Here is a 23,984-nt window from a genome sequence, read left to right on the forward strand (position 1 = left end):
TTATATCTTAACTGAAAATCTTTTATGCAAATGCTATTCAATTATCAAACTTAATTTAACATGATTAATTTTAAAATAACAAATTTTCACATCAACATTTGCAATCAGTTTGAAAATTGCTAAATGTGACCATTGCTACAAGTAATAGTGTTCACTTTTAATTGCCTTGTGTACTTTAAGAAATCTGCAGTGATATAACAGTGATACTTCATGGTATGTGTACTATTTTTCAGAGTTTTTGACAAACTAGTTACTTCTAGCTCTTCTTTGTAGCTCTGTGGCAGTCCTTCCCTTTATAAGCCAGATCTTCAAAGCTACAAGAAATCTTAAAACATGTTTTTCAATAAGGGAAGATTTGAAATTAGTACATTTAAAATTTCAGCCCAAATGAAAGCCAAGTGCTGTGCCAAGGATCTTTGCCAGCTGGAATTTGGTATCACGTGAAAAACTGGAAAAGTATAAGCTTTTGCTTTACAGTGTTACAAAGATCTCACAGGATCACAGTCTTTCCTTTAATTTTTTTCATTCATTTTACACAAATTCCTGTCTTTAGGGGCTGGTCTGTATACAAACATTTGTGACTCAATAATTTTTGGGAAGTTAGTTCAAAAAAAGGCAGATCAGTATATAAACAGACTAAATAGTTGTAAATCTAAAATATATAGAACAGCATAAAACTATCTGTTAGAAGGGTGGAGATAGGATGTTAAAGACCCATTACAGACACATTCCACCATAATGCCACTATTTCTATATGCATATTCCTAAGGACAGACTTGTATGTATGCATACAAGAAGCCATATTAAAGGTTAAAAGTAACATTAGGCTGAAAGAAATTTAATTTTTACATTTCAATACCAGCTTTTCTTATCACTCTTTTTGCTTTTTAAACAGAGGCCTCTTAATTTTGAATCAGCGTTGCAGGGTCAACTGGAATATGCTCTAAAATCCAGAAAGGTCTTCAGACAAGTTATCCTCCATCCCAGCTCTCTTCTCTCTGTCCCTTAACACGTATATCCCCATCTCATTTTTTATTATCGACACACAGTGCCTATCATAAGATTAATAAAGCAAGAAACAAAGGAAATCATTTACATCGAATCTGCAGCTTCACTGAACTCCTCAGCCAAGAATAAGCGAGCAGGTCATTACTAGTGCTCCTCCTTTGCAGGCAGCGTGTGCCAAGGGAAGAGGTTTACACAAGGTTTGCACAAGGTCACCCCGTGACTCAGCAACAAACTGTGCAGAAGGACTCCAGGCAGCTCCTTGTGCTCTGTGTCAGCAGCAGCTCAGCCTCAGCAGCAAACCTGCGCTCCCAGACCCGACAGCATCCATCAGCTCTGCTCAGGCACAAACCCAGTGACCTCAGGTTTGTAGCCTATTAGTAGCAAATGCTTCAGTTCCAACAGCAAAGTTACAAATGCCTACGTTTCCCTGTAAAGCACACAGCTGCTGCGTGCACAATACAGATTTCAGAATGATCATAAAAATGACACGAGCTTGTACATCTACAAATTCTGTGCTTCTCAGTTCTCTCTTGCAGATTTTGACAAAGACTTACCATTTAATAAGTATCAGAATCCAGATAGCCTATTATTCCACCTACACAAAAATGGGATATTTTTCTGTTCAGAAACAGCATGTTAAAGTGATCTGCAGGAGATGGTAAAAGTTTCCTTCTCCCAGAAACCTCAGCAAGTTCAATTAAACAATGACAAGTGTAACAGCTTGAAACAGGCACTGTTTGATACAAAGACATCACTATCTTTCAGTAAAGGACCTCATGCTAGTTTTACATGAACAAAGAGCTGCTTCCAATTAAAATTATAGTAACGGGGGATGGGAGGAAAAAACTCAACCCAAATACTCTCCGTGTACTTGCCTTTATGGAACAATTATCCAGCAATGAAGTGACATCCTTCTCCAGCCATTTTGCCAAGAGCACCGTAAGAGTGCTTTTGTAATTTGTGAGCATGATGGCTGCTAAATTCTACTTCTCTGTTAATTCCAGTCCAGTTGTTTACCCAGCTGAATCCTCACTGTGAGGTCACTACCGTGAGGATTTCATGTCTGATAATGGCACATTTCACAACAACAAGATTTTACAGCTGTTACTGAAAATGCATCTTCCAGTCAAGAAGCATTTAGATATTCAGAGATGCAAAGAGATAGTGTGATTTCTTAAACTAGGCAACCAATATATGCTTATATGTGCAAATTATCTACCACAGATTTTTCAGTTCCTAAGACTGAACACTACCTGTCTCAGTTACTCCTATGCACAGAAAGAGCAAAGGCTTTTGGCATTCTCAGTTCAATACATTTAATTCTTCACTAGCAGGACCAAAGCCACACCTCACATGTATAAAGCCAAAGACTACTGATACCAAGACTGCAAACTCAATGTAAGTTTCTTTTAAGATACTAGATTATATTTTCCTCTGCTCCATCTTCCCATTCTACACAGAATGAACTCTTTACTATTGGAAACAATATCTCACCACTTCTTCCTATCCTTTTCATCTCATTAATATTTTTGTTTGCTGTAAGTACTAACTAAGTTTTCTTCTAGAGATGCTCTGGCTGACATATATCTAATAAAAGTCAGAACAGGTCTTCTTAGCACAGAATAAGCTGGTCTTTGAAGGTGGTCCCTTGTGTTTCGCAGCTGATTAAAAGGCTGTATGCCCAAGATCTCGTCTAACTCTTCCACTGACATGAGCTGGATTTAACAAAGGCTATGTGAGTGCCCCAGCCTGCAGACATTGTCTTGCCAGTATAAAGAGTCCACAATCTCTCTTGAGGAGTAAACACCTACAACTGGAATCAGGAAAAATATGTTGGAGCAATTTTGGTCATCAAGGAACAGAAAGACAGGAATCCACTGAGTGGATTTTTTTTGCCTTCACTATTGCATCATGAAGTTCTGCTTCTAGCCTCCCCAGCAAGAAATGAAAATACCAGCTTGAAAATCTGAGTGTCCTAAAAATATGGCTGCCTTGGCCTTCTCAAGACACATTAGAGAAACTAATCTAGTTCCACTAAGTAAATTAAAAGTAGAAACACACCTCCTAAAGCATGGCGTCTGAAATCCTTTTTCCTTCCTCTCCTCACACATTTTTCTCCCATATATATATATATAAATTCACATACACACAGCAACACATATGCTGCACACCAAAACAGAATGCTGTAATTAAATGACATAGCCAGAAATGGCCACAGATTTGGCAAGAAAAGTTCATTTCTGGGATGCATAACAGCCTGGTCTGACCTCAGATACAGCAACTCCGCCAAGCATTACACTGGTGCTCAATAAGATCAGGTTGAATTTGAGCTGGAATGTGCAATATCCCGGTAAAACATCACAGCAGTGACACAGGGAGGAGGCAGCCTGAGGGGCTTTGTGCACACAAGACATGCCCTGGTAGGGAGGGGTTTTCTGTGTTTGTTACCCTTCCTTCAGCACTTCAGAGATCTGCTCACACAAACCTGAAAAATGTCCCCCTTTAAAGAACACGAGTATGGAGACCAGAAACAGCCACAAACCTGCTTCTAGATTTCCCACAGGGGAGTTCTCATTATGGTGACATATGCTGAGCTTAAAATCCTTGCTGTGCTGACTGCACTAACACAGCTCAGCTTGTTTTACTTTGCCAGCTCATGAAGTTCAAACTCAGCATCCCTAACTGCAGCCCAGTGCTGTTCTGTCATTTCCACACCTGTGCAGAGTGAACTCCCCTTCTCAAGTAAGCTCCAAGAGCAATTTGCTTCAAACCTGTTTGCTCCATAACAAGCTAATTTTGATATTAATATTCTGTTAAGAAATATCAAGTGAAAATCTTTGCAATACCAAACATACTGTACCAAGTATTTTTTATTTACAATTCAGTTAAGATTATTTATGCCACATAAAATTATCTGCAATACTATTAGCTCATTTGTTTTTCTGACAGTTAAAAAAATAATCTATTTTTCACTTTTTGTATAATACCACCTTTAATGAAAAGCATAAAATAACCATAGAATCATAAAGCACTTTGGGTTGGAAGGGATCTGAGAGATCATCTTGGTCTAACCCTCCTGTCATGGGCAGGGACACCTCTCACTAGACCAAGTTGCTCAAAAATTGTGCACTTACTAAATCTAACTTAAATACCAAACAGAAATATTTAAAACAACTTCTTTGTCCAGTTTCAGGTTTGTTTTTTGGATTCTTCTTCCTTTGGTTTTCCCACAGTGGATAAATCATTTGGCTTTATACCACCATTTTTTTACTGTGTATTTAAATAAACACCTCCCAGTAAATAAAGTTTCAGATGAAAGACACTGCTGCTGGAGTCAGCAAAGATATGTTGAAAAAGAGAACTAACATATGCATGCTACTACATCAAAGTATCCATATTTATTAGGCACAATGGAACAGTAAAGGCAAGGAAAGTGCAACCATCAGCAGAAGTGCATGCTACTGATAAAATATATTGAAGAAGCCACGTAAAAGCTGGCTTATACTTAGCCCTTATCTACACAGCAATAATTTATATATCTTTATATATACAAAGATATATGTATTTAAATGTAGATGTACACACATCCTTTTTTTTCCTTTACCAACATGGCAGTTCTTACACATTTTCTCTCTAAAACATTATTAATAACACATCATTTAGAAGTCCTTTAAAGGGTTAAAATGGGAAGATGCATACTTTGAACTTTTATTTCTGGTGCAGATTTCCTTTGTTGCAAGGCAGGCCTACAGAGTCTGAATGCTGTGGACATCACCATTTATGTGGTGGTGTCCTAATTACCACTCTCTGGCTACCATCTAAAGGTCACGATGCTGGGTTTGCTCTTTTTGGTTCAGCACAGCCCAAAGGCTTCTAAGGAAGCTGTTCACTAGGCTGCATGTATCCATTATGATTTAAAATCCAACAGACATTACAGTTCTTCATTTCCACACATATTACTTTAGGCAAACCTGCACTAAATTTATTCTGTCACACAGCCAACATTCACCTTTTTATAAATCCTTGTAGATTCCTCACAATACTCCTTAACTAATGCAATTTGTTTGCTGAAAGCACAGCAGATGCTGTAAAAAAAACCAAAATTCAATTAAACTTGAATTAATAAATAAAATATTGCTAAGTATGAAATGTCACTGTCAATTTCAGATCTGGTGAGTTCAAAGCTAAATTATTGCAGACCACTGAATATCTAACACAAAGGAGAAATTGTCTTTAAAATTTAAAAAAGTAACTTGAATAAGCTCTATAGGACAGAATGTGTGATATAGCCATCAAATTAGAATCAATTTTTACATATCAACCCAAGCAGTAGCACTTGGGAAAAAATAAAATGAACCTATAAGATGATTGATGCTTAGTACTATTCTTGCTATTTCACCCAGAGGGTTACAGAAAGTAAATTATCACTTTATTCCACGAGATCCTCTGCCTGCTGTACTGCAATAGGATAAATTATCCCTTCCCATTTGGTTTTCATGTTTATAAAAGATGACTTGGTACAGATACAGGCAAGTCATCAGCATGTTTTCAGAGGGAGGAAAATGATTTACACAGACACAGCTAGATCCTCCAAAGCATACACTACTTGTTACTCTAAGCTCCCTGAAACTTTGTAATTGTACTTGGAAATTTTAGTGCAATCTGCTCTAACTCAACAGGCTAGAGGCATGAAATAAAATGGAAGTTCCCTAAAACTGCTCTTTAGGATTGCATTAAATCTGAAGAATATCTCCAATTATTTCTGCTAAGAAACAGATTTATTGAAAACTTTCTATGTACTATTTACATAATCCCAATAACAAATTATGGAAATTGAAAAAATGAGGATTGAACATTTAGAACTGAGGTCATTATTCACAAGCAGCACCCCAGATTTCTGAGATACAAAAAGACAACTGATGTATCAGTAATATGAATGTGTAAATCAAAAAAAAAGGTTAAAGTTGATACATAATATTCTAATATAGCAGAACACTTATCTTTACAAAACATACTATATTTATAGCCTTTTTAAATAATTAATGGTCTCCAAAATGAGGCAAGGATTAAAACATCAGCAAGTGATTTTTTTTAATAACAAACATGAGCAGATAGAAAAACTTTTATTCAAGACAGATCTTGTCTAAACTACAAAAGCAGGATAACAAGTTATAAAACAGCTGGCTCCTGCTAATTGCTAGTTCTAGATTTATTGGATTTTGGCCTAATTAAGAAATTTAATTAAAGCCCAATCTACAGCACAGATGATAACTGTGTTAAGCACAGCAGCTTGCTGGCTTTGTTGGATCATTAGCGCCTCTGGGTGAATGTCAGCTGCAGGGCACAGCTCTGGGCAAACACCCTGAGCCTCAGCCTGTGCCCAGGGCAGCTCAGGGAGCACCCCAATGCCCTGCCCAACGCAGGAACCACCACCACTGCTCACAGCACCACACACAACCAGCCATTTCATAGAGAATTCAGGTAACTGTAAACCCACAAACACACTGAGCAAAGGCATTAAATGTTTTTCATGAGTCCTAAAACCTCACATGTGAGGTGATTCCCTTCATTACCCTCAGTCTCAAGTACTGCATCCAATTTTGTGCAGAAATAGGCCAATTAAGGCATCTAGATAGAGGCCTAAGAAACAGCCTAAACGGCATGGCTGAAAATAATTGGAATTGTTAACCTTAAATAAAAGAAGAGAGTGAAGGGTTAAAGAGTCTTCATATCTGTAAAAGGTTGTAACCAAGAGAAAAACTAATAAAATCCTCACTGAGTTCACTGTGAAGCAGATGATGAAGGAGCAAGACGAGATTGATACTGTGAGGGAGACAGGGAAACCACTAAGACTGCCCTACCAGAAAGAGATAACCTAGAAAGAAGCAGCCTAAAAAGACCTATTATATCTTTCTGAGAAGCCATCTCCATCAGGCAGGCTATTAAGAACAAGTTGGACAAATATATAGTGGTGCTTTATCTATCCATCCTACCGCTAAGAACAATGAACCAAGTAATGTCTAAATCCATTTTTTATTCCTTTAAAGATTTTTTTTTTTTGTGGGGGGGGAGTGAAGCAGTATGGATATATAAATTTATTTCTGCATAGCATGTCAGTTCTATAGGAGTATTTCTCAAATGCCTCTCCAGTAATTTAAGGTCACTGAAATGCCAGGATAAGATAATTTGATTGTTTAAAGGACTCTCAAGGCATTCCAAAAGGACCACGATCTAATGCTCACTACACTGGCCTTATCAGCATATTTGCAATATTTTTTGTGGATGCTTTAAACACAGCACTGCAGAGTAGGGCTTCTCTCTTCTTAAGGGAAGAAATCAGTCAGAGTAACAGCTCCAATCTAAACTCCACACTGTCTCCTCAATGGTTTTAACAGATTACTTTTTGACCAGATATCTTCAATCACTGGGCTTGCATATCTCACACAAGAAATAAAATCTTGCTTTCCTAAAACAAGCAATCTAGAAGTATTCCTTGAATTCAAAATGTTAAGAATGTCTCAAAAACCTAAGAGCCCAAGCAAATAAAAATCCTTGTTTTTCCATTGAACTGTTTTTAACAATTTCTGATTAAGGTTCATCAAGAACTAAAAAGAAAATGTCATCATGTACCTCACAGCTACAAACCTAAACTCTAAATCAGACTTAAATTTATCCCCTGAAGTGACTGTTGAATGAGGCAGAAAATCCACCATGTTTTCCTATCCTTGCATATGCTTCTTTGAATTCTATTAATATATAAATGACAGAACTCCAGAACAATTGAGAACTACTTATTTATATTTTGATGAGCTGCCAATCAAGATGAAAACAGTAAGAGTAATGCAAGAATGCCAGACTTATTAACTCAATGCCTTCTGAAAACAGCTGTACATGATGCACAAAATATCTGCAAACAGATGTGCTCACATTTTTAAGGAACCACTGAGTAACCAGTTAGGTGGGTGGGATAACTGTCTTTCTTATTCCCTTCCTTTTCTTTTTCCCACATTTTTAATTCTAGTTCTTCTGGCAGTACACCTTGCTCTGATACCAGACACCAACAAGTGGTAGGACTATTGCATTTTTGCTTTCCAGGAAGTCTCTGGCAAGACTAAACGTCCCTAAAGTGACAGGTGACCACCTCAAAGTTCATAGCTGGTGTCAGGCAGGATGGTGTTGAATATCTGCAGTGGGAAGCTACTAAATGAAACCAAAATGTTGACAATACTGACTTTGTAACAAATGTACTTTTTATTCTTAAGCCATTGCTCTTCACAGAAATATGCACAAAAAATAGTTTTTACACTGCATTTAAGAATGCATGTCAGAGTTGTTAACCTCATTTTAGTATTTTGTTTTAGATACCACCAGTCCTGCCAGGCCAAAATAGCTCCAGTGGGCAGATTAAGAAGAATGCTCCTGGGGTAAGTGCTGGATTCTCTTACTTCTGCATAGGTTGCATCTTAATGAACCAGGTCTGGGTCAACTGATTATTTCAGTGTGAGAGTCTGGGTAGGAAGGAAAAGTCAAGTTTGCTACTATAGAACCAGCTTAATGGTTGAAAATCAATTTTTTTTTAATTCTTCTGGTAGTACCATTGTTTACATGCTTGGACAGCCATAAGGCTTATCAGTGTGCAGTGTTGCTGGACAGAATTCCTGGTTATCCAGCTGACAGGGTAGGGGGACAGCCTGGCTTGTCAGGACCTCAGGAGGTCTCTATTTCAACTTCCTGCTCAGGGGGGCAGCTCTGAGGTCTGACCATTTGGCTCAGGGCTTTATTCTGTCTTGAAAGCCTCCAAGGATGCATCCTGCAGACCTTCTACAATGTATCCTCCAGGACAACTTACACAGTCTACATTCCCTTCCTATATTCCTAATTAATCTACTGGACACTGGACCTGCAGTTACTACAATCAAGCCCAAGATAACACCCACAGACCAAACACTTTGTTTCACTGATCTTTCTTCATCCTTACACTTATTCATGTGTAAATCTTTCAATTTTAATTTGCTAATTTAGTCAAATGATAGGGGAGATGAGAGGAGAAATAAAACTATTTGGTAAACACACCAAAGGTGTGATAGGTGGTGAAAACTATCACTTTTCATGCACTTCTGAAATACACTATAAACATTTTAACAAAACCATTTTAACAAACGTTACAACATTTCTACAGCTTTATTGCTGAAAAAACCACCACTTTGTCATAGATCTTAGGGCAGATGGGTCAGTTGTCACATCCTTTATCTGAGTCAAAATATCAAATACAAATGAAGCAGAAAAAAACCCTGCCCTAGTGTAGCCACTTGAGAGATGTTATTCTAAGCCCCTGCAGATTAGCACAGACAACAGAGCTCATGAACATTTAACAGTTGGGCATACATGGGCACAGTGCAATGAGAGGAGATAATCACCCCACCAAAATGACTGTACAAATTTATTCCATCTCAATATGTAGTTCAACTCAAAAAGCATCTGCTTTATCACCTCAGATCTTGAATCATGGTGAGCCTATTGGCACAAGCATCAGCAGTGATTTTTCCTTATGTGTTCAAGGACAATACAGACAATCTTCTCTGTAAGTATCAGTTCATTATACAATAAATAATTGATCAGTATTCTACTGACTCCTCTATAATTATTCAAGCTGGTAGGCAGCATAACTTCTAAGAAAAAAAAAAAAAAAGATAAAAAGAAAGACACACACAAAGAGCTTTAATTTAACTGGCATTGCTCTGGAAATGGCAAACTTCCACTGGCTGAACGAAATACTTAAATGCTGTGTTTATTCAACTAACTGCAAGATTCTACAGTCCAACTACAGAAGCTTTGATACAGCAAAACACAGAACACAAACTCCTGTTCACTACAAAGGACTTGATAATACTCAAGACTTTCCAAAACCAAATCCTTCAGCACCCAGAACTGACTTGACATGTTGAGAAGCAGCACATTTGCTTGACAGATCTGCCTTTATAAAGTGTATTTTATAAGTGGATTAAGGACTTGAGAATTGTTGGTACTTTCACAGGTCATGTTAAAAAACTTAAAACAACATAAAGATGCCATTGAAAGATCTGATTTTGTACCTTACCTGCTTTGTTCATGATTGACAAAGAAAATTAACACCAGCTTTGTACTTTCTATGCTTCTTATATATCTGTATTATTTACTGTTATGAGAAGGAAACACTGAATTCCAAACAGTTTTTGTACATTTTATGACACAGCTTGACTACAGTGTATGTCAGGTCACCACACTGACTTCTTTTTGATCTTTTATTATATGTTCTTCTGTTTTACAAGAATAAGTTATGATCATGCTGCATTTCTGTCTGGATGAAATTATCTTCGTTAAGGAAACCCACACTGTAAAACTGTTAATCAAAGAACGTTTCTCTATTAATATAAATGAGAGAGGAGAAAGGGAGATTTTAAGACACACTTGGGAATCAGACACCCAACTGAAAAAAACAGGTAATTAATTCAGTCTTTAAAGCTATCTCTCCACTTACAAAAACATTACACAAGTTAAGCTCCTGATCTTGTGCTCAACAAGGATCTACCACATGCAAAAGAAAATATAGGACTTACTACTGACATTTATGCTTCCTCACTGCTCAGAGCTAAGATTTTGGTTAATGAAATGTCTGTATTTGGGTATTAAAATAACTTAGATATGGAGAAGCTGGACAAATACTGCAAATAATGTTGGCAGCACTTTGGTATTCCATAGTCTCTAAAATGCAGGGATAAAAAAAAATAAGCAAGCAATCAAGCTCTGCTTCTTTCTTATGTAGATAGAATGGTAGAAAACTGTACCACCCCTACAAAGACTGCAGCAGCCAAAACCATTTTGCCCTGATCTAAAAGGTTAATAACGTATAAGAACAGATACATGAGAAATAAAATGCCCACAGCCAGAACCTGTAAGATCATCACACAATGGTACCAAGTGGGCTATGTAGCAGCGTAGTGAAAACAATTGAAAGGACCTGTTGCTTTAGAAATGTGTATGGCTTGAGAGGGAGAATGGACAGATTTCTGCAGAAAAACAATCCAGTGATGGATTCTAATTACAAATAAAGCATATCCAGTACACAAAACCACTAAGCTGCAACAACCAGGGAGTGGAAGAGTCAGTGGGAAGTGTCTCATGTTCTTGTCCTGCCTTTAATTCTTTCTTACCCCAGATTCAGCTTAACAACGTTCAGGACACACCATATATCTTAACACCATATATTGTGTTAAGATAAAATTCATTATTACACAGCATCACTTCTCTTTAATTGTCACAAAAACATATAAAAATGGGTCAGGTCAAGATTACAATAGACTCTACTTAAGGTTTCTGCTTCATTCTCTGCAACATTACAGTTCATTATCTGAGAGCAGGTTATTAGACTAAGGATCTGTGCATTACAGCCAGTACTACAAGAGCAGGCTTCCAGAATTGCAGTGATTCAGCTGCAAACATTAACTGTTTTACTAAAGGAAAAAAAAAAGAAAAACAAACAAACCCCATCAACCTCACCTTAATTTATACCTTATTTTTTCATAAATCTAATCATTTTAGTAAGATACAAGTTATTGAATGACAGAGATTAGGAGAAGACCAATTATGAGTTTTGTTTTAGAACATCTCTTACAAATATGAGTTTTACCAAGGGAAGTTTTAATGATTTTCTTTTTAAAGTACCACTTAAAAAAACCTCTGCTGTCAATTTCTTTCTGTTTCCAAGCAAACTCTTTATGCAGTTTTTTCATTGGATAACCACAGAGAACAAGTCTATTTCTAGTTATAAAAAAATAATGGACATTAAAGCACACTTTAGGAAGAGGAGGGATGAAATAACTACCTAAAGACTGGTTACAATCTTTGCATTATCATGTCAAGTTGTCATGTTGAAACCCATAGAAAAAAAAACACAAAAGGGAAAAGCAAAAGCAGTCTGACAGTAATTTATACAGCAGATTTTTTAAAGCTGTAGGAATAACAAGTCCTGTTTGATACACCTTGTTTTTTGCACTCATACCTTGAGGCCTCTTTCTGAAGATCACTGAAACTACTTCTTAGTGAAGGCTTAAGAAGATTCTTAGCCAAGGTATGGCATGATTTTTCTTACTCCATGATATTTAACAGGACTGTACAATTTTCTGAAAAATTCAGAAAGGTTTAAAACTCATATTGCCAGAGCTGATGGGGGAAAAAATATGAAAACAAAAGGTGAGTAACAATTCACATAACTCAATAATTAGAATCAGTAAAATTATCATCACCTTTCACTCAAAAATACAAGTTTTTATATATATCAAACAGGTTCTCTCACCCTACTTCTATTGAAATCCTAAGCCCTGACATCTTGAAACTTCACTAGAAGAGAACTGAAGTGAGAAAAGCTGTGAGAAGTTGTTCGGTGTTTGATTTTTTACATATACATATATGTGTAAATATATATATACCTTTTCCTGAATGGTCGAACAGAACAAAACAAAACAAACAAATTAACAAACAAAATAAAGAAGACATTGTTTATATGTTCTATGAGAAATCCTCTGAATAGGGAACTGAGGCAAAGAAAGAATTTAAAACCTCTCCAAGATTACACAAGTAGTCTGTGAAAGAACAAACTAGGACAATCCCTTTAAATCTCATCACCAACAACTGTTACTAATCTTGTTATGAAATCCTTACTTCTGCTTGAGGTAAGGCACAAATTTCTTATTTTCCACAACTTTCCTTTCTTAATATCCCATTAGACTTTACAGTAAACACTGTAGGAGTGTAAAGGTACTTGGAATCTTTCTCAGAAGTTGGCATGTTGAGGTTTTTTTGTCTGAAGATATCAACATATTTTATTTCTAACCACTTTTTCACATTATGAATAAACTGACAGAATGGCTATAAATTCTGTCCTTGGGACCAAAGGAAAATCCTAAAGCATACATTGGGATGAAGAAGTATAACTCACTCAAAAATACAGAAGAACACTATTAGCACTCAAACCATTTTCATATAAAAAAATCCAAAATTCAGAGCACATCTGAGGTTTAGTTTACTCCGCTCTCTCTAATTTTGAACAATTACAAAGATTTCATTTTCTTTACAGAGCAGGATTATGGGCTACAAATGAAAAACAAATTACTTGTATTTTCAACTCCACACCTGCTGACATATCATTAAATCATATTACTTTTTCCTAACAGTCTAGCTGCTTCTCCAATACCATCTTTGCTAATACTTCTGCTTGCAGAATTGTTTTTTTTTAAAAAATAAAAGTTCCAGTCTTCATGCATAACTTGCATCAACATTAAAAAGACCAAAAAGCAATAGAGATACAGCTTCTTTGCTAGGTTGCCATTTAAGTTTTGGATACAATGATTTACAGGAGTTGTATCTCCTGCTATGTAAAAGACTCCTGAATCTGCAGTGGTGCTTAGAAGAAAATGTGGAGTTGGTCAAATAGCTAAAACCAAGGAGAACAACATGAGAGAGAGAGCAGGCAAGGGTGTGAAGGTATCTGTCATTTAAAAAGGAAAGAAAGGAGAAAGTCCTCCTGGACAATTCTGTGAGAGCCAGCAGGATCACTGCCAGCATTTGCAGCTACCAGGGGTACCCGGGAAACTTTAATGCACTGGCACACATTCCCTACAGTAAATTTAAGTTGCTGGCTTCATACAGATCCACAACACCATATTAAGCTTTCATCCTCATGTCCACCAGAATAAAAAAAAAAGCTAAAAAAACTAAGGCTGATCTCTCTTGAAGTTGCAAACTAATTCAGCTGGCTGTAGAAAGAGTTAGGAGACTGCAGTATTCCCTACAAGGCTATAGATGGGATATAAAAGAGTCATAACATTGCTAAGTAGCAAGGCATGGCATCAAAATCTTCCCTCTTCAAAGCAGTCTTAGGCAAATAAATAATCCCCTAAACAAAAGAAATATGCACCTCATTTTCAAGAGTTCAATTACTATCTGCAGTTGCTATGTAGGTGCTTCCTTGTGTAGGATGCTCAATTTAAAGCACCAGAATTGCATGACTGAAGGAGAATTAGGTCACAAGTACTCTAGAGAAAAACATAACTGATACTTTGATCACTTGCCCTTCATGCAGTGCAAACATAAATCACAAACCCAGCCTTTCACATAAAAAGCCTGAAATCTTTGAATTACACTGGAACACGTATGCACTTATCCTGACCCCAAATATTAAGTTCCTGTAGAACTTTTAAAGTGGTAGCATTTAAGAATACATAATAACACCTTTTCATTAGAGGCCAGTAACAAAACCTGAAATCTTTTTCCCCAAATAATTTTTTTCATCTATTTCCCCTTATACACATAATACACCTTTGTACCTCCTGCTCTCCCTAACTAGCTGCCAGCTCTGAAGAGAGAGAACAGAAGCAAAAAAAACACATCACAAAACAATTCTGTCTCTTTATTACAAGAAAAAAAAAAAGTGCATTTCTGTTTGCACACATGAAAAAAAATTCCCTTGGTGTAGGAAACATTATAAAGAGTGGACTTCTAAAGAAATAACAAAAAAGCAAAATGTTTCAAACTTACAAAAAGCTTAAGGACATTCACCCCTCACCTTGAGATATTAGTTATTGCCCAGGATCCTACCAAGTGAACAACCAGCATTTCTCCAACTCAAGATGGACTTGGTTTCTTGGATTTCCACAGTATTTCTAACTGGAATCCCTTTGATGAAGAAGAGGGTTTACGGGGGACATTTTTAGTTGATTTTCCTAGTGGGGAAGACAGACAGCTGTCATGAACATAAGGATTTTCCTAACTAGAAAGATGGGTAGCCCAAAGGCAGAGAAACCACAATAACCAACCAGTTAGGTCAATTCTTTGCTTTAAAAATTGCTCCAAAAGGGCCAGAACAGGTGCTGATGAATTTGGTTAATGAGATAATTTTCAGTCTGCTTTTTCACTGGCAGGCTGCCCCCTGACATGGTGAGTTCCTTTTATTTTATAATAGCACCATAAGAATCAAGTCACACATTTAAGACCTCCCGCAGTGCTTGGCATGCATTCATCTCACAACGCTTCAGAAGCTCCACTTTACAGCAGAAGCTAATTTTCAATTAAGTTTTTGCATTACTGATCCCAGTAGCGTATAATACACTTGTATTTGCAGCATTACCTATTTTTCACTTACTGCAAGATGTTAAAGGGAGTTCTATTAAATATATACTTTGGCTAATTAGCTAGACAGTACAGTTTTATTCCTATTTTTCTGTGACCATCCACACATAGAGTTGTTGGGTTAAGACTGCTGTTAATAAGAACTTAATTTATAATTGTTTTCTGTGTGTAAATTACCTCTTTTTGTAAAGATGGATAAATAAAAAAAAATCCTAAGTAACAAAATCTCTAAATAAGTTATGGGGTTTCTAGTGTCTTCTGACAATTTTACTTTGCTTGACTGACTGTAGTATTTCCTTAGTTACTATTTTCCAATGTCTTGAACATATTCTTTCTCATTATATTAGGTCTTGCTGAGAAAACTCCAGAAAACACATCTAAATGTTAGTGAGTAAAAAAGGTTCTCTAAATCTTTCTTAAACCTGTGAGGATCTGGAGAATATCATCAGCTCTGAAAACGACCCTGTTCTGGTACTGGACACTTACATTATAAGCTAACAAGAGACTAAGAAAAAACCCAAAGAGAAAAATCAAAGTTTCCAAATATTTGAAGATCAGTGAGCTTTCCTAACAACAGCAACAAAATCATACAATTCGTAAGATTACTTTTTATATTATAGATGATTTATGGTGGGGATAATTATTGCCAGTAGTATTCCAGCTTTGCTCTTGCCAAGTTTTCTTTCCACTCGTCTGCATAATTGAACAGCTCACATATGACAGCACAACCAGGAAGGCTCTCTAAGCTTCCCAGAAGTGTGAACTAATCTGATGAAATCCTGAGAAGCATCCTGGGCTATCATCAGACATCCTCTGTCCAAATAAATTAAGACCATTATGTATAGTGGAAACAGGAATTCCTTCAGGCAAGGTGAGGCATCAGCAGGTGCACTTCACTGGCCTTGGCATTACCAACGTCACATCCCTCCAGCCTTCCCTAACCCTCTCAAAAATCAACTGAGATGACTGGTGTAGAACTATCAATACCTGAGTACTACAAAAAGATCACACACTTTAATGGCAAGTCCCTCTTGAACAGCAGCATGCAGCTGAGATGCAGAATGCACTACTGCCACACCTTACAACCCCTCTCCCCAAAAAGCCTTTGTCAGTAGGACATAATCCATGCTAATGCTTTTTAAGTGCAGGAGAAATAAAAAGTTAAGTACTCCTGAGAAATATCTTGACTGTAAAAAAATGAAACACTTAAATGGTAATAGGTTATAAAAGCAAAATTACAACACAGCATTTTTGTAAAGTTATTTCCTTCTTATCAAATGTATACTTTAAAAAGAAAAATAAATGCTTCCTGAACTACAAAGTATCAGGGAGAAGTAAAAACCAGTCCTTTGCCATATAAAATCATACTGGTAATTAGAGTAAGTAACTGAATTCCTATAGTAAAGGATATTTTAAACCCAAATACTTGATTTACAGTGTTTCTTATTTTAATTTAAAATATTCTTACAGACACACATAATCCAGGTAGGAGGAATAAACTACTGAAGACCCTATTTTCTCTCCTGATTACGCTGCTGCCTTTGGAAAGTATACAAATCCTGCTTTGAATAATTTTATTAACTTCCTGACTCCATCAAAAACACTAAAAACTTTGCTATTGACTTCACTGATAGTTTATTGCACAAAGTATCATTGTAGAACATCACACAGGAAACTCAGAGCAGCTGGGTTTTGCTGTTTTTAAACAGTTACACTTCATTTCATCTGAAGCACTACTTAAGAGAGAGCACCATTCTGCCTTCCTAGAAAATATCAACTTTAGATCTGACTAATCACTTAGTCACTTAGTTCTAAGGTGACTAACTTAGAAATCTGTCAGCAAAACACTCTGATTATAGTCCAACCGATTGGGAAGTGATCGGAACTATAAGGATATGTATGTGTCGGGACAAAAAAATATTTGGGAATGGTGTTTTGCTTTGAATTATCTTTAAAACAAGAAAGGAGCACTTTCTGGCAAAAGAGGGAATTGCATTTCCTCCATTGTGGAATAGTGTGTTTCCTTCTTGGTGAGAACCATGAGCAGGAACTGAAACCCTGCTGCATCTCAGAACACTCAGTGACTGACAGGAACACTGGACCAGACTGGATTACTCCTTTCTGACGGAGTATGAGGTACACCAGAACCATATTGAAAAGCTGCTCTCTGCTTTTCAAGAGTAGCAAAGTTATTTTTCAAAAAGTAGTGGTTTGAAGAACACAAATCCAATCCAACCCTAAAAGAAGTAAATATGCCTGGAATCATCCACTATCTGGGACAAAGTTTCCTGTTACACAACTCGAGAGAAACGGAGCAGCTACTACAGGACCCAAGGGCATTATGCAAAAGCATCTACAACAGAGTCCACTTAAGAATTAAATGGAATATCTGACTCAAGTTTTATCTCAGGAGGCAGTTTATTTCTTCACAAACTGAAGAGGTGTGAAAAGATCTAAGAGATGTAAAGACACTGGGCAGTTAATTGGGAAACTTATAAATACTAGGTGGAGATAATGCAAGCAGATGAACAAAATGCTGTTTTCCTTCTTTCATTTTGGTTATTGGTAGCTGCTGTTAGGTACAGGATGGAATATATGTGAGGGACAAACACAGTGCATTGCACAGAACACTTTGGGTTAAATGGGCCTTTAAAGGTAACCCACTCCAAGCCTCTTGCAATGAGCAGGGCCATCTTTAACCAGGACAGGTTACTCAGAGCCTCCTCCAACTTGGCCTTGAATGTTTCCAGGGATGGGGTATCTACCACCGTGGGGCACCCTGTTCTGGTGTTTCACCACCCTAACTGAAAAAAAAAATAAAAATCCTTATATATAGTCTGAATGTACCCTTTTTTAGTTTAAAACAATTACTGATGAAATGTCTTAACAAATGTGTATTTATTTATTATCATGAAAAAAATGAAGAATATATTTTGTTTGCCTTACAAAACCAACTTCTAAAATCACTATGAAATTTTTGTGTTACGAAATAGAAGGCCTACACTACTTACCTAAAATGTTTCATTGTCACAAAATCACTGTATTTGCACAAACTGTCCTTCAAACTCCTCTAAACCACAAATGAAAAAGCAATCTCATTTTTCGTTTTCTTCATTATAAATTAGAGTATATATCAATGTTCCAACTAGTCACAAGAATAACCAAAGTTCTTCAGGAATTTTTTAAAAATGCTAATCTATGTATCTGTCTGTGAGATCTGAGAGCTTACTACTCTGCCAGAATGTCATCACAGCAGAAGAAACTCTCTCCTGCATTAATTCAGGTGTAGAAGGAGAGTAAAATCTACTATGGGACAAATATCTGTATATTCATGCCCCAGAGCCAACAACTTAACACTTTGGAAAATGCTTCAAACCAAAAGAGCAATGTCCCAAACAGATGAATAAGTATATTGTGCATAGAACTCTAGATGGTTACATGAATAACACAATATGATCTTTCCTGTCTAAATCAAATCCTGCTACATGACAATGTGATTTCATCTAACAAAATTTAAAAGGTTTTTTATAATTCCTTTAGCAACAGTATTAGTGCATCTGTGTCAAAAAGTATTAAAAACCTGTCATTCATCATCCTGCAGAAAGACTGCTGTGGTACACTGACAGAAACAGAACAGTTCTGCCCTCGTGACAACACAAAGTACCAGCAGAGCCTTGCATAACCAGATGTGCTGCTTTGCTGGGGATGTCCTGACTCTGCATGGTATTCCCATAATAAAATTTAATTTTGTATTACATCATAGATGGGTTAAACTATGTACTGATACAACATTATCATGAGACAGTATAAATCAAAATATTTTAGAATTCAAATTAAGAAGTAACAATTGTTATTCTACAAGAAACATTATTTAGGAGCCTGTTTGTAGTCTTCCTCTTAATGGCAAAAGATGAATTTTAATATCAGCAGCATCTTAAGCATACCTGGTAACTGTAAACCCTTACCATCCAGAGTTCTACACACAACTGATACTTCTTCTTAAATCTGCCTACTTTAGAAAAAGTTTAAAATCATAAAATCATAGAATCACAGAATGGCTTAGCTTGGAAGGGACTAAAAGATGATCTACTTTCAACCACCCTCTCATGTGCAGGGATCAGGCTGCACAGGACCCCCTTCAACCTGACCTTGAACACCTCCAGGGATGAAGTGTCCATAAGTTCTCAGTGCAACCAATGCCAGTGTCCCACCACCCTCACAGTGAAGAATTTCTTCCTAACATCTAATTTAAATCTTCTTTTAGTTTTAAACTGGGTTTTCTGCATTTTAGAAAGCTAACTTGAATCAGTTACTCAATTGGGTCCACTTGCTTTGCACGTAAAAATGTGAGATATTCCCAGACAGAGGGAAAAAACTCCTCTAAAATAATCCTAAAATAAATTATTTCATGCACACAGAGAAAGTATTTGATACTGATGAACACAGGTACCTCCATTAATTTGAAATTAGACAACAAAAAGAAAACAAATTAATTGTTCCATTGGGTTAGAAAGAAAACTTTACAATTTATCATAGAATCAATTCCTCTCTTAACAACAGTGTCACACTGCTTTGTTTTATTTTCTGAGGTTCTGCTACAGTTGACAACCATCACCATCTGCTGTCACTTAGCAGACTGTATTTTTAAATAAGGGTAATATGAAACACTTCAAATTAATGACTGAATGAATGAGGAGCACTTGATAAAGAAGCTGCCATTAAAATTTGCACCATCATGATGTTTTGTTTTAATTATGGCTCTGCTATTCCAGTGTTGTAAAACAGGGAATGTGTAAAAATTTTCTTAAGAAAGAGCATTCTTTGATGTTTGAACTTTGTATATGTCCCAGCCTAGTCAACAAGAAGGAAGATTTAATCTGTGAAAAAGAGAGCAGCTACCAAGCAAGCTCTAGGTGATGTCCAGGTGTTAGAAAGACAAATTACATGTGGGTAGAACTGCCTTGTTAAGGTCTGGGGCTTGCCATGTTTCAATGACCTCAGACCTAGTGGGAAGTTAACAAAGCCTGGGAAGACAGATGTACCACTGAGAGTGGACACAATGAATGCAGAATTTATGGGCTGCAGGGACATTTGTCTGAACTCCCAAGACAAGGAAGAAACTAATTAAAAAAACTCAGCAACTGTGCTGCATCAGCTCCAAGCAGGTAAAGGGTAACTCTGGCAGGGGCAGATCCTGAGCACCAACTCACAGACCACTGACCCAAGAAACTTCCCCAACCCAAAATAAGGGAAAGACTGAGCATGTGCACTAATTAGCATGAGAAGTGAGAGAAGATGGAATAGTAACTAATAACAGAACTATACAACTTGCAGCCAATGAAGATTAATGCCTTTGTTTGCTAAAATGTACAAATAGTAAAAGGTTTTTGATAGTTGTTGAGTTTGATTTGTGGAATACCAGTGAGCACCCAGGCTTGTGAAACTCTGAAATAAATAGCCACTGTCTCTCTCAAGTGTATAATTATTGGCTTGTTTCACATCAGGTAACAAATGCAATTTTTCTTGCCAACACCAACTGCCCAGTGAATTAAGATTAGTCAAAAGTAAACAAACATCTTTACTTAGGTTGTAAGTACTCCCAGTATTCAAGTTGCTGTCATTTAAGCAGATTTTGGAGATAAACAGTAATGGTTTTCAACACTGTCTAGAAGGTCTTACTGAGAAGGAAAAAAATAAACATGGCTACTAATTGAAAGAAAATTGTGAATGTTTGAGGTGGCAGGACACTGGACTGCTGGAAGGTGCACCATGTGATAATGTTGATTGTGTTAAATTTCAGTTAATGATTTCAGAGTAGATCTGCAGAGAGCTTGGCAATTTCAGCATCACAAAACATCCAGAATATGCAACCTCTGGCCTTTTCTCTGCCTTTACAGTAAGGGGAAAGTCCACTTTTTCTTCTCTATCCAGTCCTCAGCAGAAAACAGGCAGCAAGCTGTGTTTCTGTGACTAAGAATTCCTCCAGCAGGCATCTCCACTTAATACAGCTCTAAATCCACTTTTGTGGTTCAGGTCCCCTTTTCTTAAAAAATAAAGCAGGTGAAGATTTTTTTTTAGGTGCAATTGAAAGACCATGTTGTAACAGCCCTTCACACAATTGTAATGACTGCAATGCTTTCCCAGCAAATGACTGATTCATTTTTCTCCACTGAGAGGTGCAAACATTAGTCTGGAGATCTAGGACCTTCCCTAAGGACCAATAAATCTTTAATTATTTTATACAAAGTGACCTAGTTTCAATAGAAAACTGGCATCCTGCAATATTGTTAATGGTAGTTCAATGGTTAGCTCTGATTTGAATGAAAGACTTCTACAGACACAAAAGGTCTCTCCTGTCTTTCTCTGATGGTATTTGTGAGCAAAAATGGAGTAACTGCATTTCTTAAGGCAACCAATTTGCCAGCATACATTAGTAAGAAACACCTACTGATTTCATTCCCTTTGGTGACGCAGATGAAGTTAAAAGCAGGTGAACAGTGACTAGTTTAGCAATAAATAAAGTCTCTACAAACTTGGAAAAATTCAACACCTGAGCTGAGGACACACAAACTCAGACCCTCTCAGAGTGGAAGTTATCATGCAGACATTTTAAGAATTTCACCTTTAGGTCTGGGTAATTCAATGTGTCTGTGAATCCAGCCTTCCCTACCACCTCACTGTGTGAGAAATGAAACACTGGAGATGGGAGCTCTTTTTCAGAGTGGTAATTGCTAGTTAATGTTGATGAAGTTGACAGGGTCTTAATTTGAAGTGTTGGTCTGTTGTCGAATACTGGATGTTAGAGTTCTGAGACTTGCCTTTGGTTGCCACTGTAAAGTGTTGCTATCTTACCTTATCTGTATTTGTATTCCTTTCCATCGGGAACCACTTCCCCTGTTCCCAGAAGGACTTGCACCCCTGAACTTGTATCCCTTTCCATGGGGTCAGGAACCACTTCCCCTGCTCACAGAAAGACTTGCACCCAGATTGAATATATCCTAAATTTCTGGTTGGCAATACTCAGAGGTAATCCCTAGAAGGATACATAGTGACAGGTGCTCATTCCCATCCTTGCAATTTGCTGCAATTAAGGCTACAGTTTATGGACACTTTAAGCCCGTGTAAACCTTAACAAGAAATAATTCTGCCCCTACCTTGAGCCAGCACAGCTGTGGTAAATCAAAAGAGAGAACAAATTCAAGCTAAAAGTGAGGCACTTTCCCTCTTCTATATCCTTAACATTTATTGCTTTCTCTCTGAGCCAATTCTTCTCGTAATCTGTAAAATGCTGGAGCCAGCACAAGGGAGAGCTTGGCAGAGCAGAAGAAGCTGGGTATGGCAGGGGAGGAGGAAAACCTCTTTTCATCACAGTGTTGGTTTCCAAAACTTTTCTAAAATTAAGGCCTAAGCTGCATCAGCAGCCACTTACAGCTTTTTCATCCAGTTCTGCCTACTAAACATCTAATGACATTTTAATGTCCTACAGCCCATACAGCGTTGTGGGGGTTTTTTTAAATTTAAAAACTCATAGTCCAGTAGATGTGGTAATTTTTATATATTTACAAATACCACATTGATCTAGCTGAAGATATAAAATTAGACAAAAATTATAAGAAATACAATTAATTGTACTTTACAACTCTTGTAAACAGACCCAACGATCAATTTTGGCATTATTTGGATTTTACATACAGGTTCTACCTAACATGTGGCACTTTCTTTCAATCTTTCTTGTTTGATGGAAGAAATTAAGACCATTTAACTTACTCCCTGTTCTAAAACACTGCTAAGAACTGTGTCCTCAACCTTTTACATTTGCAATAAGAGGATGCATTTGGCAAATGGATTTTTAAATCATCTTAAGTGGACAGACCATTTCAAGAATTCCCACTGTTATCAGTTACTAGAAACACTACAGAGATTTCTAGAAAGAGAAGAGATCAAAGAAAGAGGAACAATGAAAAATTTGTGGGGGCATTAGATGATATTATCAGAGAATCACAGTCTAAGCTGAGTTGGGAGGGACCCATCAGGATCATTTAACTCCTGGCCCTACACAGGACAACCCAAGAGTCACACCGTGCGCCTGGATCATGTCCAAACACTTCCTGAGCTCTGTCAGGCTGCTGCTGTGACCCCTTCCCTGGGGAGCTGCTCCAGTGCCCAAACACTCTCTGGGTGAAGAACCTTTTCCTGAAATCCAACCTAAACCTCCCCTGACACAGCTTCAGGCCATTCCCTGGGGTCCTGCCAGTGGAAGAGAGAAGAGATCAGTGTCTGCCCCTGCTCTTCCCCTTATGAGGAAGCTGTAACTGCAGTGAGGACTCCCCTCAGTCTCCTCCAGGCTGAACAGACCAAGTGCCCCCAGCCTCACACGGCTGCCCCCAAGGCCATTCACCATCTCCACTGCCCTCCTCTGTCAGTGCTCTGCACACACTGCTGGAATTTCCAATACCAGCAAGACCTTCATAGAGTAATGCAAAAGAAAACTAACAGGATATTTGAAAAAGCAGTAGCATGACTTGCTAAGATATAATAAGGACAGAAATGGACGGATTCTAGGGCTAAGCAGGATAACCCAAATAAAGACAAGTTGCGTCTCAATAATTCACTTCCTTTTTTTATCCTTCCATGGCAGAGGAATGAAGGAATTCAGAATGATGATGATCAAACACACTGAGGGGTGCAAACCTTTCAGTCAGTAGTTCAGCAACAATGTGTTGAGAGCTACAGAATGATGACATCACGCTACAAAGGTAACACATAAAATGCTAAACCCCTTACATATTTTGGTTGCTGCTCTTTTTGGCATT

The 23,984-nt window shown here is 37.3% G+C and overlaps 1 protein-coding gene across 8 annotated transcripts in view; it reads right to left on the bottom strand.

Moving 5' to 3' along the window:
• Positions 1 to 23,984, bottom strand: part of JAKMIP1 (janus kinase and microtubule interacting protein 1) — a 224,658-nt gene that overhangs the window by 182,110 nt on the left and 18,564 nt on the right. The window contains exon 1 of one of the 8 annotated variants that reach the window (XM_064418705.1): positions 12,047 to 12,145. The exons of the other annotated variants lie outside the window; for them this stretch is intronic. The gene's annotated coding sequence lies outside the window, so the exon portion shown is untranslated. Of the gene's footprint in view, positions 1 to 12,046; positions 12,146 to 23,984 lie in introns of those variants that run through there. 8 annotated transcript variants of the gene reach the window in all.

The sequence above is a fragment of the Passer domesticus genome, chromosome 4 (assembly GCF_036417665.1).
Source record: "Passer domesticus isolate bPasDom1 chromosome 4, bPasDom1.hap1, whole genome shotgun sequence".
NCBI lineage: Eukaryota > Metazoa > Chordata > Aves > Passeriformes > Passeridae > Passer > Passer domesticus.